We start from the raw sequence: 12,358 nt of genomic DNA on the forward strand, positions 1-12,358 counted from the left end.
ACTTGAGTTCAAATCTAGCCTAGCATACTTCCTCGTTGCATGATCCTGGGCAAGTCATTTAACCTCTGTCTGCCTCAGTGTTTTCAATGCTAAAATATGCACCATGACAGCACACACATTATGAGGTTTGTCATGAGGACCAAATGAAACAATACCTGTAAAGTGCTTCATGCTGCGCTTGTAATAAATGTTGGTTTCTTTCCTTCTTTGAACTTTAGCTGAAATTAAAGTTGGGGGCTATGTGTTCTAAATGCCTCTTTGGCTGTTAAAAGTTCAACCTTACATGAAAGATGTCTAGGTACAAGCTGATCTTTTCAGCTGGGGTGCATCAGAGTGGCTAATTGTGATAGGAGAAATGTTTGGTTTCTAGCTTAGAACTAATTGGGACTTTGCTCTCCACTCATAGCAATACGGCATAGTGGATAGAGAAGTAGGAATTGGGAAGACCTCAACTGAAATCCCTCCTCAGTCACATATTGACCATGGAGTACAGGGCAAGTCATATTATCTCTCAGCAATTCTCTAAAACTCTAAGTTACAGAAGAGTAGATAAGTTATATTTGCATGCAGTGTTTATTTTCCTCACTGGAGCTCCTGCTCCCTCAAAAAAAAGATGTCATTATTACCAAGAGTCCTAGAAATAATAATAACTATCAAATCACTTTTCAGACCTTATCTTGTTTGAGCCTGTGTGGTAAATAATGAGGTATTGTTATCCTTCTTTTACAGATGAGGAAACTGAGGCTCAATGATGTTGTCTTTTGCCCAAAGTCACTCATATTGTAAATGATGGAGTTAGAATATGGACACAAATCTTCTGGATTTCAAGTTCAGCACTTTATTGAGTGACCCCATAAGATCTCTGTTATGTATTTCTTTGGAGATCACTTCTTTTCCTACTGTAAACAAGGTAGGTAAAGTACTGGCTTGTTCCACAGACTCTAGGCTATTGAAACTATTCTACTTCTGAAAATAATTCCTACAAGAACATTAGTAACGTACAATATGTTATATGTTTTATAGAAATAATAAAGAGCTACCAAGCTCTCTTTAAATTGCAGTATTTCTGTTTCATGTTCATTGTTAACTTTTTTTCTTATCCTTAACCTCAACATTATTAAAACTGCACCAGAAAATCTATTTTTAAAATCTTTCCATGACATTTCAGCAGTGGAAATGACCTTACCACTTTATAAGTACTGCAATAATTTGGCAGAATACAACTTGTATTTTTCCTTCAGTAAATCAGCCCTCTAGAAAATGCTTGTTTTAAATGGCATTATAAGATGCAATAGGGTATAGTAAAAAGAGCACTGAATTTGAAGCCAAGGGACTTAGTTTTAAATCAGTATTACCTCCTCATTATTAGCCATGTGAATTTTGATAATATCACAATCCTCATTTTCCTTATCTATAAAATGGGAAATAGAGATGGGATTAAGTTGGAATAGATCTATCAATCCTCTTCCTACCATTACAATTTGGAAGTTTACTACAAGTACAGCTATGATACTCTATGATTCCACTCTTTTGAATCACAGATCTTAAATTCCAATAATATAACTGATGTTGGAATAACAAACCACAGAGCTTGCAAACCCAAGCTGACATTTCATTGTGTATCAGTGCCAAGTTAGTTGCTACTTTGGCAAGGAACAACCTCTCTGGGACTCAGTTTCTTCTGCAAAATGATGTCTAGTCCAGGACTAACATCCTATGAGCCATGATTACTCATTTAAAGTCCTGATTTCTATTCTTCATGGAAATTCTTACAAGTCAACTCCCTTGAATATAAACTAAAATATTCTTTTAGATGAACAGACTGAGGAACAATAGAACTTTTGAATGTTTTGGGGCAGGTCCAACAAATCCTGAACTACTGTAGTGCTTTCCAAGATGCCTTGCCTTTATAGTTCTATATGCCCTTTTTATTATGTATATAAAAGCATACTTTAATTGCAAGTGCTATCCTTTGCTATAATGAATCTGTATTGCTTGCTGTAGAATGTGTATGTGCCAATATACAGTTACATATAGCTATATTAATAAATAAGGCTATAGGGGAGGTAGAGTCAAGATGGTGGAGAAAAGACAATCTTGAGTTAATCTTGTGTTAAACACCATTAAGTAATGCCATGAAACAAATTCTAGAAGAGTAGAATCAACAAAAGTACAGGGTGAAACAATTTTTCAGCCAAACAAAACTTAGGTCAGTAGGAAAGGTCTGTAGCACCTGGTTGAGAGTAGAGCACAGTTCAGTTCAGACTGTTCCAGTACAGGGCTGGACTCAGCAAACCAGGAGCAGGCCTTGGGAGCCACTGAATCAGCATCAACAGTAGCCCCTTCCAGAGCCCTTGGTCCACAAGTGGTATTCCACAGGGGGGCTGAACAACTGGTCAGAAGGAGATTATAGAGGGCTTTTTGCTAGCACTGAGACTTTGCATATATTCAGATCTAGGTCCCAATCCTGGGGGAAGTCCCAGAGCAAGGAGAAGCATTAGCAAACCAGAGATTGGCTATAGAGGAATAGGGACCCTCATCACAGTTCTAAGGGAGGAAAGAGTGCTTTTGGCTACTCACAGATCAGAGCACAGGCCAGAAGAATAGTATACACACTTCTCCTTAGATCATACCACACTGGAAGAACTGAAAACTTAGAGGTCCCTAGAAGTATCTCTGAAAACAGCTTCACAGAACCCCTGAAGCTTGGGACAGTGCACTTTCCACCTTAGAAGCAGAGTCCTACTTTAACAAAAAGTTAAAAGTCAAGAAATAGGCTGGGAAAATGAGTGAACAACAGAAAAGAAATCTGACCATAAAAAATTGCTATGGTGACAAGGAAGATCAAAACATACACTCAGAAGATAACAAAGTCAAAGCTCATACATCTAAAGCCTCCAAGAAAAATATGAATTTGTCACAGGTCATGGAAGAGCTCAAAAAGGATTTTTAAAATCAAGTAAGAGAGACAGGAGAAAAATTGGGAAGAGAAATGAAAGTGATGCAAGAAAATCATGAAAAACAAGTCAACAGTTTGGTAAAGGAGTCACAAAAAACACTGAAGAAAATAACACATTAAAAAACAGACTAAGATATATGGTAAAAGAAGTACAAAAAATCCCTGAATACAAAACAAAACAAAACTCTTTAACAAGTATAATTGGCCAAATGGAAAAGGGGGTACAAAAGCTCACCAAAGAAAACAATTAGAATAGGGCAAATGAAAGCTAATGGCCTTATAAGAAACCAACACACAGTAAAAAAGAAACAAAAGAATAAAAAAAATGGAAGATAATGTTAAATATCTCATTGGAAAACAACTGAAATAGAAAATAGATCCATGAGTGACAGTTTAAAAATTATTGGACTCCCTGAAAGTCACAGTAAAAAAAAAGACCTTAGACATCATCTTTCAAGAAATGATCAAGGAGAACTGCCTTGATATTATAGAACCAGAGAGTAAAATAAAAATTGACAGAATCTACCAATCACCTCCTGAAAGTGGACTTAAAATGAAAACTCTCAGGAATATTACAGTCAAATTCCAGAGTTCTCAGGTGAAGGAGAGAATATTGCAAGCAGCCAGAAAGAAACAATTGAAGTATCATGGAGGTACAGTCAGAATAACATAAGATATAGAATCTTCTACTTTAAAATATCAGAAGGCTTGGAATATGATATTCCAGAGAGCTAGGCTTACAAGCAACAATCACCTACAAGCAAAATTGAGTATAATTCTTGAGGGGGGAGGGAATGGACATGCAATGAGATGAGAGAACTTTCAAGAATTCTTGATGAAAAGAGAACTGAATAGAAAATTTTATTTTCAAATACAGGACTCAAGAGAGGCATAAAAAGTTTTACAGGAAGGGAAATCACAAGAGACTTAATAAGATTAAACTCTTTGCATTCCTACATGGGAGGATGATATAACTCACAAAAACATTCTAGTTATTAAGACAGTTAGAGCAAGAATATATAGACAGAGGGCACAGGTGTGAGCTGAATATGAAAGGATTATATCTCTAAAATAAAATTGAGGGATCAGAGAGAAATGTGCTGGGAGAAAGGAAAAGAGAAAAGTAGAATGGAATGAATTTTCTCCCATAAAAATGCAAGAGAAAACTTTTACAGTGGATAGGAAGATGGGGGCATTAGGGAGAGTGAGTGAACCTTACTCTCATCAGAATTGGCTCAAAGAGGGAATAACATACATACTCAATTGGACATAGAAATCTATCACCTTACAGGAAAGTGGAGGGGAGAGGTGTAAGAGAAGAAGTGGTAATAGAAAAGAGGGCAGACTGGGGGAGGAGTAGTCAGAAACAAAACAGTTTAGCAGAGGGACAGGGTGAAAGGACAGAGAGAATAGAATAAACAGAGAGGAGGAATATTATGGAGGGAAATGCAGTTAGTAATGATAACTGGGAAAATTTCTAAATCATTTCTCAAACATGTAGAAAATGGTGTCAAATTTATAAAAGAGCCATTCCCCAGCAGATAAATGATCAAAAGATATGAACAGTTTTCAGATGAAGTATTCAAAGCTATCTATAGACAAATTTAAAAAAAAAAAATTCTCCAACACAATTTATTGGAGAAATGCAAATTAAAACGATTCTGAAATACTACCTCATATCTGCTAGATTGGATAATAGGACAGAAAAAGAAATAGCAAATGCTGGAGAGGATGTGGGAAAAATGAGACATTAATGCATTGTTGGTGGAGTTGCATTCCTTAATGCAATTTGAACTGTGCCCAAAGGGCTATGAAACTATGAATACCCTTTGATCTAACAATACCACTACTAGGTCTGTATCCCAAAAGAGTTAAAAAGCAAAAAGGAAAAGGATCTATGTGTGCAAAAATATTTATAGCACCCCTTTTTCTGGGAGCAAAAAATTGCAAGTTTAAGGGAAGCCCATCAAATGTGGAATGACTGAACAAATAGTGGCACATAATTATGATGGGATGTTATTGTACTGTAAGAAATGATGAGCAGGTTACTAAAAAAAAAAAAAGCTGGAAATACTTACATGAACTGATGCAAAGTGAAATGTACTGTCTGTAAAGTAACAGCAATATTGTAAGATGATCAGCTATTCTCAGAAATACAATGATCCAAGACATCTCTGAAGGATTTATGATGAAAAATGCTATCTGTCCCCAAAGAAAGAAGTGATGGTGTCAACACAGGTTGAAGCATACTTTTTATTTTTTTACTTCCTTTATTGTTCTTGAGGTTTTTTGTTTTTGTTTTTTTTAATTTTTGGTCTATGTTTTCTTCCACAACATGGCTAATATGGAAATGTTTTGTATGGCTCTACATTTATAACCTATATCAAACTGTTTGCCTTCTCAAGGAGTGTTGGAAAGTGTGGAAGGTGGAAGGAAGGGAGAGAATTTAGAACTCAAAGTTTTAAAAACAAATGTTAAAAATATTTTTACATTTAACTGGAAAAAATAAAATACTAAATTTTAAAAAGGAAAAATAAATATAACTATATTATCACCCTTGCATTTTGGCGCTTATATCTCTCCCCATTTTTATGAAATTCGAATTAGCACTTCACATGTAGAATCTCAATCCATCATTCCCCCTGCAAAGAAAACAACAACTTAAGCACCTCCGTAATATCTTTGATTACTTATTTAAGAGACTAACCAAAGACCTTTCTTCTGTCACTCAACAGATAATGGAGATGTATCCCTTACTTTTTTTATCCTAAAATAAACCAAAAAATCCATGTGTTTTTTTTCCCAGCAATTTCATGGATGAGTGACTCTCCGCTCCCAGAATTCCCCATGATACCTGGTGTCATAATTAATAACTTCATTATTAGAAGCCTTGAGTAAATCAGGGAGCAGAAAACTTCCATTTTGTACTCCTTTAACTAATTACCATATTTAAAGATTCAGAAAATTGCAAATAACACCATTCTTTCCATTATTAATCATGCTGAAATAACCCCTTCCCCCATGAAAAGAAGGGATCAGTTTTAACATAAATCAGTGACAGGGCATTTCCTATGCAAACAAAGAAAGCTGAGAAGATACCTTTGGAAATGTCACAGACTCCCAATCTGGGGAATTACTGTACTATTACCCCAACTGGAAAGAGGTCTGAGGACCCTCAGCATCATTCACCTGCCTTAAGCTGACTGAAAAGAAAATCTTCCAATAAATCTCCTTTGGACACTTTAAGTCTGGTGCATGAGATTCTTTTCCCTCTCCCTATTGAGATGTAGAGTAGCTTATACTCACTTACTTGGAGAGGTTTGACACCAGATGAAGTATTCAAAATATGTAGAAAAAACCTGATCAAATCTTCTCCCTAAGGAATATTGAAAAAAAAAATTCTCAGTCTTACAAGATCTTCATTCTAATTGCTTCAGTGAATGGCCCTAATTTATTCGATTCTCATTTATGAGCTGAAAGAGAGAGGAAGAGAATCAGCAGCAACATGTTAGCCCAGTGCATTGTATGCAAGCATCCAAATGATCAATGTTCAAGAAATATGGAAATAATTTGAGACTCTCAGAAGAATGGCACATAGGCATAAAGCAAGCTCTCAGTTACCCAGGGTGGTCTATTCACTCTGAATTATTCGTGACAATGTTTCAATGCCTGCCTGACTTTCCACCACTCAGTGAATTCTGGACTACTTTTGCCCACCTTCAGGGAATGTACTCATCACCGAGCGAGACAGAATATGAAACTTATATTTGATGCCAAAAAAAGGGGTAAAAAAGAAAGGAAAGAGAAAAAACACAATAACTATAGTCCAAAACAATTGAAAAATATTTTATTATTGATTTTTCCTGGATTTTTCACAGAATAGATCCTTTCATTAGCTAGCCTGGATAATTGGGAGTTGACTACATAGAGTATTAAAATAAAGTTTTGTTAAAAATCCTTTTATTCATTCATCAAATATTTGATTGTTAATGACAGATAAAGAAGATTTATGTCACTGCTGTTTTCTGCTCCTTATTGGAAAATAGCACCAAGAGAACAGGTTAAACTACACACTGTGGTTAAAAATGTCCCATGGCTTCTGGGAAAGCAAACCCTGCCACAGCAAAGCAGTGGCAAGTTCAACATTTTGGTAAGTAATTATTTGGGGCTTGGTGGCCTGGGAGTGATTTAATTACTGGGGAACCACCTCTGCTTTCTGGAGCATTTCATTGAAACTCTGCCTTCAGATTAGTATTTTTTAAATGGGAAATTGAATGTTGAGTTAAGATTTCAGAGGTTCAACACCAACAGAGTTTAACACCCACTTCTCTTTAAATTTCTTCATAAGAGTCAACATTTCTGTGTCCTGAAGCTGGGGGAAATGCTCTTCTGCCTATACTGTATATATTTTGGTGTAGTTCACGGCATGTTTAATCACTTTTTGAAACATTACTGGGCTGTCAACAAGACCTTGATTCTTACTTTTACCGCTCTCCACAGCAGCAAATAGACATCTAGAATTTTGGCAAGTGTACTTGTGTGTGTGTGTGTGTGTGTGTGTGTGTGTGTGTGTGTGTGTGTGTATGTGAGTATGCTTGTGTGTGTTTATTTGATTTTGGTGAGAAAAAATTAATCTGTTGAATAAAGTAATTAATTCATATGTATCTGTATGTATGTATAGTATAGATATGTACTTAATAACTTATTAATACAAAATACATATTAATGTATGTGTATTATAGAGTAATTGATTTATATGTATATACACATTTGCATGTATATGTATATTTATTGTTTATTTTTTCATTTCCTTTTTCATATTTTTAAATTATTTTATTTGTTTTCAGTTTTCTACAATCCTTTCCATATATTTTAGATTTTTTTCCCCTCCCTCCCCAATCCCTCCCTGAGATGGCATGGAATCTTATATAGGTTTTACACATACATTTTTATGAAATACATTTTCACCTTAGTCATGATTCGTAGAAGAACCAAAATGAATGAGAGAAACTATAAAGCAAAACAAAACAAAATAAAACATAGCACAAGAGAAAATGGTCTGCTTCATTCAGCGATCCAGTTCCATAGTTCTTTCTCTAGATAGGAAAGACGTTTTGCCTCAAGAGTCCATTGGGACTTTTTTAAGTCCTTGCATTGCTGTGAAGGACTAAGTGAACCAGAAAAATTCCCCCCACACTGTGGTTCTCGCTGTGTACAAAGTTCTCCTGATTCTGCTCCTTTCCCTCAGCATCAGTGCATATAAGTCTGTTCAAGCCTCTCTGAAATCTTCCTATTTATCATTTCTTATAGCACAATAGTATTCCATTACATTCATATGCCACAACTTGTTCAGCCATTCCCCAATTGGTGGACATCCCCTCGATTTCCTATTCTTGGTCACCAAAAAAAGAGCTGCTATAAATGTTTTTGTACATGTGGGATCATTTTCCATTTTTATAATCACTTTGGGACACAATCCCAGAAGCAATATTGCTGGATCAAAGGGTATGCACATTTTTGTAGCCCTTTGGACATAGTTACAAATTGCTCTCCAGAATGGTTGGATCAGCTCACAGCTCCATCAATCAACAATGAATTAGTGTTCTAACTATCCCACATCTTCTCCAACATTTATCATCTTCCTGTTTTGTCATGTTAGCCAATCTGATAGGCGTGATGTGGTACCTCAGAGTTGCTTTGATTTGTGTCTCTCTAATCAATAGTGATATAAAGCATTTTTTCATATAACTAGAGAAACCTTTAATTTCTTCCTGTGAAAACTGCCTGTTCATATCCTTTGACCATTGATGACATGGGGAATGACTTGTATGCTTGTAAATTTGATTCAGTTCTCTATATACTTTAGAAATGAGGCCTTTATCACCAACACTAGTTATAAAAATTCCCAGTTTTCTGCTTTCTTCCTAATCTTGGTTGCATTGGGTTTGTTTGTGCAAAACTTTTCAATTTAATGTAAACAAAATTACCCATTTTGCACTTTATAATGTTCTCTATTTCTTGTTTGGTCAAAAATTTCACCACCCTTCATGAGTCTCACAAATACACTATTCCTTGCTCACCTAATTAGTTTATAGTATCAGTCTTTATTACCTAGATCATGTATCCATTTGGACTTTATTCTTGTGTATAGTGTCAGGCATTGGTCTGTGCCCAGTTTCAGTCACACTGTTATCCAGTTTTTCCAGCAATTTTTGTTGAACAGTGATATTTCAGAAGCTGGGGTCCTTGGGTTTATCAAACAGTAGATTGCTATGTTCATTGACTACTGTGTCTAGAGTACCTAATCTATTCCATTGAACTATTTTATTTCTTAGCCAGTACCAAGTGGTTTTGATGATTGCTACTGTATGATACAATTGGAGATCTGACAGGAGTTGTCCACCTTCCTTAGCACTTCTTCTCATTAATTCTCTTGATATTATGAATATTTTGTTCTTCCAGATGAATATTGATACTATTTTTTCTAGCTCTATAAAATAATTATCTGGTAGTTTGGTTGGCATGGCATTGAATATGTCAATTAATTTAGACAGAATTGCCATTTTTATTAATTTAGCTTGGCCTACCCATAAGCAGCTGATGCTTTTCCACTTACTTAGATATGACTTTATTTGTGTGAAAAGTGTTTTGTAATTGTGTTCATGGATTTGTTTTGACAGGTAGACTCTCAGATATTTTATAGTGTCCACCATAGCTTTAAATGGGATTTCTCTTTCTATCTCTTGCTGTTGGATTTTGTTAGTAATATATAAAAATGTAGATGATTTATCTGATTTTATTTTATAACCCCCAACTTGGCCAAAGTTGTTCATTATTTTAAGAAGTTTTGTACTTGATTGTCTGGGATTCTCTAAGTATATAATCATGTCATCTGCAATGAGTGATAACAGCTACTTCTTTGCCTGTTCTAATTCTTCAATTTCTTTTTCTCCTCTTATTGCTAAATCTAACATTTCTAATACCATATTGAATAACAGTAGTGATAATGTACATTTTTGTTTCACCTCTGATTCTATTGGAAATGCATGTAGCTTATCCCCATTGCATATTATGTTTGCTGATGGTTTTAGGTAGACATTGCTTATTATTTTATGGAAAGTTCCATTTATTCTTATGCTCTTTAGTGTTTTCAATAGGAATGGGTTTTGTATTTCTTGAAAAGCTTTTTCTGCATCTATTAAGATAATTGTGTGGTTTCTGTTAGTTTTGTTATTGATGTGATCAATAATTAAGATAGATTTCCTAATATTGAACCAGCCCTGCATTCCTAGTATAAATCCTACCTGAATATAATATATTATTCTCTTGATAAGTTGCTGTATTCTTTTTGCTAATATCTTATTTAAAATTTTTGCATCTATATCCATTAAAGAAGTTGGTCTATAATTTTCTTTTTCTGTTTTGACTCTTCCTGGTTTAGGTATCAGAACCATATTTGTATCATAAAAAGAACTTAGTAGGGCTCCTTCCTTGACAATTTTCCCAAATAGTTTCTACAGTATCAGAATTTACTGTTCTTTAAATGTTGGATAGAATTCACTTGTAAATCCTTCTGGCCCTGGAGATTTTTTCCTAAGGAGTCCACTGATGACTGGCTCAATTTCTTTTTCTGAGATGGAGCTATTTAAGTATTCAACTTCCTCTTCTGTTAACCTGGGCAATTTATATTTTTTAAAATATTCATCCATATCATTTATATTGTTGAATTTATGGACATACAGTTGGGTAAAGTAATTTCTAATTATTGTTTTAATTTCCTCCTCACTGGAGTTTAGTTCACATTTTTCATTTTTGATATTGGTAATTTGGTCTTCTTATTTCTTTCTGTAATCAAATTGACCAAAGGTTTATCAATTTCATTTTTTTCCATAAAACCAATTCGTAGTTTCATTTATTAGTTCAATAGTTTTCTTAATTTCAATTTTATTAATCTCTCCTTTGGTTTTCAGTATTTCTAATTTGGTATTTACTTGGGGATTTTCAATTTGTCCTTTTTCTAGATTTCTTAGTTGCATGCCCAATTCATTGATCTCCTCTTTCTCTATTTTATTTATGTGGGCATTGAATGATACAAGAATTCCCCTAAGAACTGCTTTTGCGGTATCACATAAGATTTGGTAAATTGTCTCATTATTGTCATTCTCTTGAATGAAGTTATTGATTGTTTCTATGATTTGTTGTTTAACCCACTCATTTTTAGGATTAGATTATTTAGATTATTGTGAGATTTTTATACCCTATTACATTGTCAATTTTTAAAGTTGTTTATTTATTGTTAGTTTTCAACATTCATTTCCACAAAATTTTGAGTACCAAATTTTCTACCCATCTTTCCCCTCCCCCACTCCAAAACACTGTGAATTCTGATTGCACTTTCCCCCAATTTGCCCTCCCTTCTATCACACTCCTCCCCTGCCCTATCTCCATTTTCTCTCTTTATTTGCAGGGCAAGATAAATTTCTATACCCCATTTCCTGTATTTCTTATTTCTCAATTGCCTGCAAAAACAATTCTCAACATTCCTTCCTAAAACTTTGAGTTCCAACTTTTCTTTCTTCCTCCCTGCTCACCCATCTGCACTGAGAAGGTAAACAATTCAAAATAGGCTATATACATGTAGCTTCGCAAAAGATTTCCGTAATAGTCATGTTGTGTAAGACTAACTATATTTCCCTACATGCTATTCTGCTGCTCATTAATTGTATTCTCTCTTTTGACCTTGTCCCTGCCCAAAATACAGTCCCCAAAAGAATTTACTTCTAATTACTCTCTCCTCCCATTTGCCCTCCCTTCCATCATTCCCCCATCTTATTTATCCCATTTTCCCCTACTTTCCTGTAATGTAAGATAGATTTTCAAATCAAATTGAGTGTGCATGTTCTCTCCTTAAGCCAAATGTGATGAGAGTAAGCTTCACTTTTTCCCTCTCAACTCCTCACCTTTTACCCTCCATTGAAAAACCTTTCTCTTGCCTGTTTTGTGAGAGATAGTTTGCCCCATTCTATTTCTCCCTTTTGCCTCCCAATATATTCCTCTCTCATACCTTAATTTTATTTTTTTTAGATATCATCTCTTCCAATTCAATTCACCCCATGCCCTCTGTCTTGCATTGCTTTCATTTCTCTTCCCAATTTTTCCTCTACCTGTCTTACTTGATTTTCAAAATCCTTTTTGAGTTCTTCCATGGCATGAGACCATTGCGTATTTATTTTTGAGACTTTGGATGCAGAAGCCTTGACTTTTATGTCTTCTTCTAATGGTATGCATTGTTCTTCCTCATCTGTAATGATGGAAGAAAATTACCTATTCACCAAGAAAGTAACTTTCTGTAGTTTTATTTTTCCCCATTTGGGGGCATTTTCCCAGTCAGTTACTTGA

At 34.9% G+C, this 12,358-nt stretch overlaps 1 long non-coding RNA gene across 1 annotated transcript in view; it reads left to right on the plus strand.

Annotated features, from left to right (window-relative positions):
- The first annotated feature begins 621 nt into the window (after nt 1-621).
- Nucleotides 622-12,358, plus strand: part of LOC140519888 (uncharacterized) — a 166,275-nt gene continuing 154,538 nt past the window's right edge. The window contains exons 1-2 of the long non-coding RNA XR_011972317.1: nt 622-910; nt 6,956-7,109. This is a non-coding gene — a long non-coding RNA (uncharacterized lncRNA). The remainder of the gene's footprint in view (nt 911-6,955; nt 7,110-12,358) is intronic.

This window comes from Notamacropus eugenii, chromosome 1 (assembly GCF_028372415.1).
Source record: "Notamacropus eugenii isolate mMacEug1 chromosome 1, mMacEug1.pri_v2, whole genome shotgun sequence".
Classification (NCBI taxonomy): Eukaryota; Metazoa; Chordata; class Mammalia; order Diprotodontia; family Macropodidae; genus Notamacropus; species Notamacropus eugenii.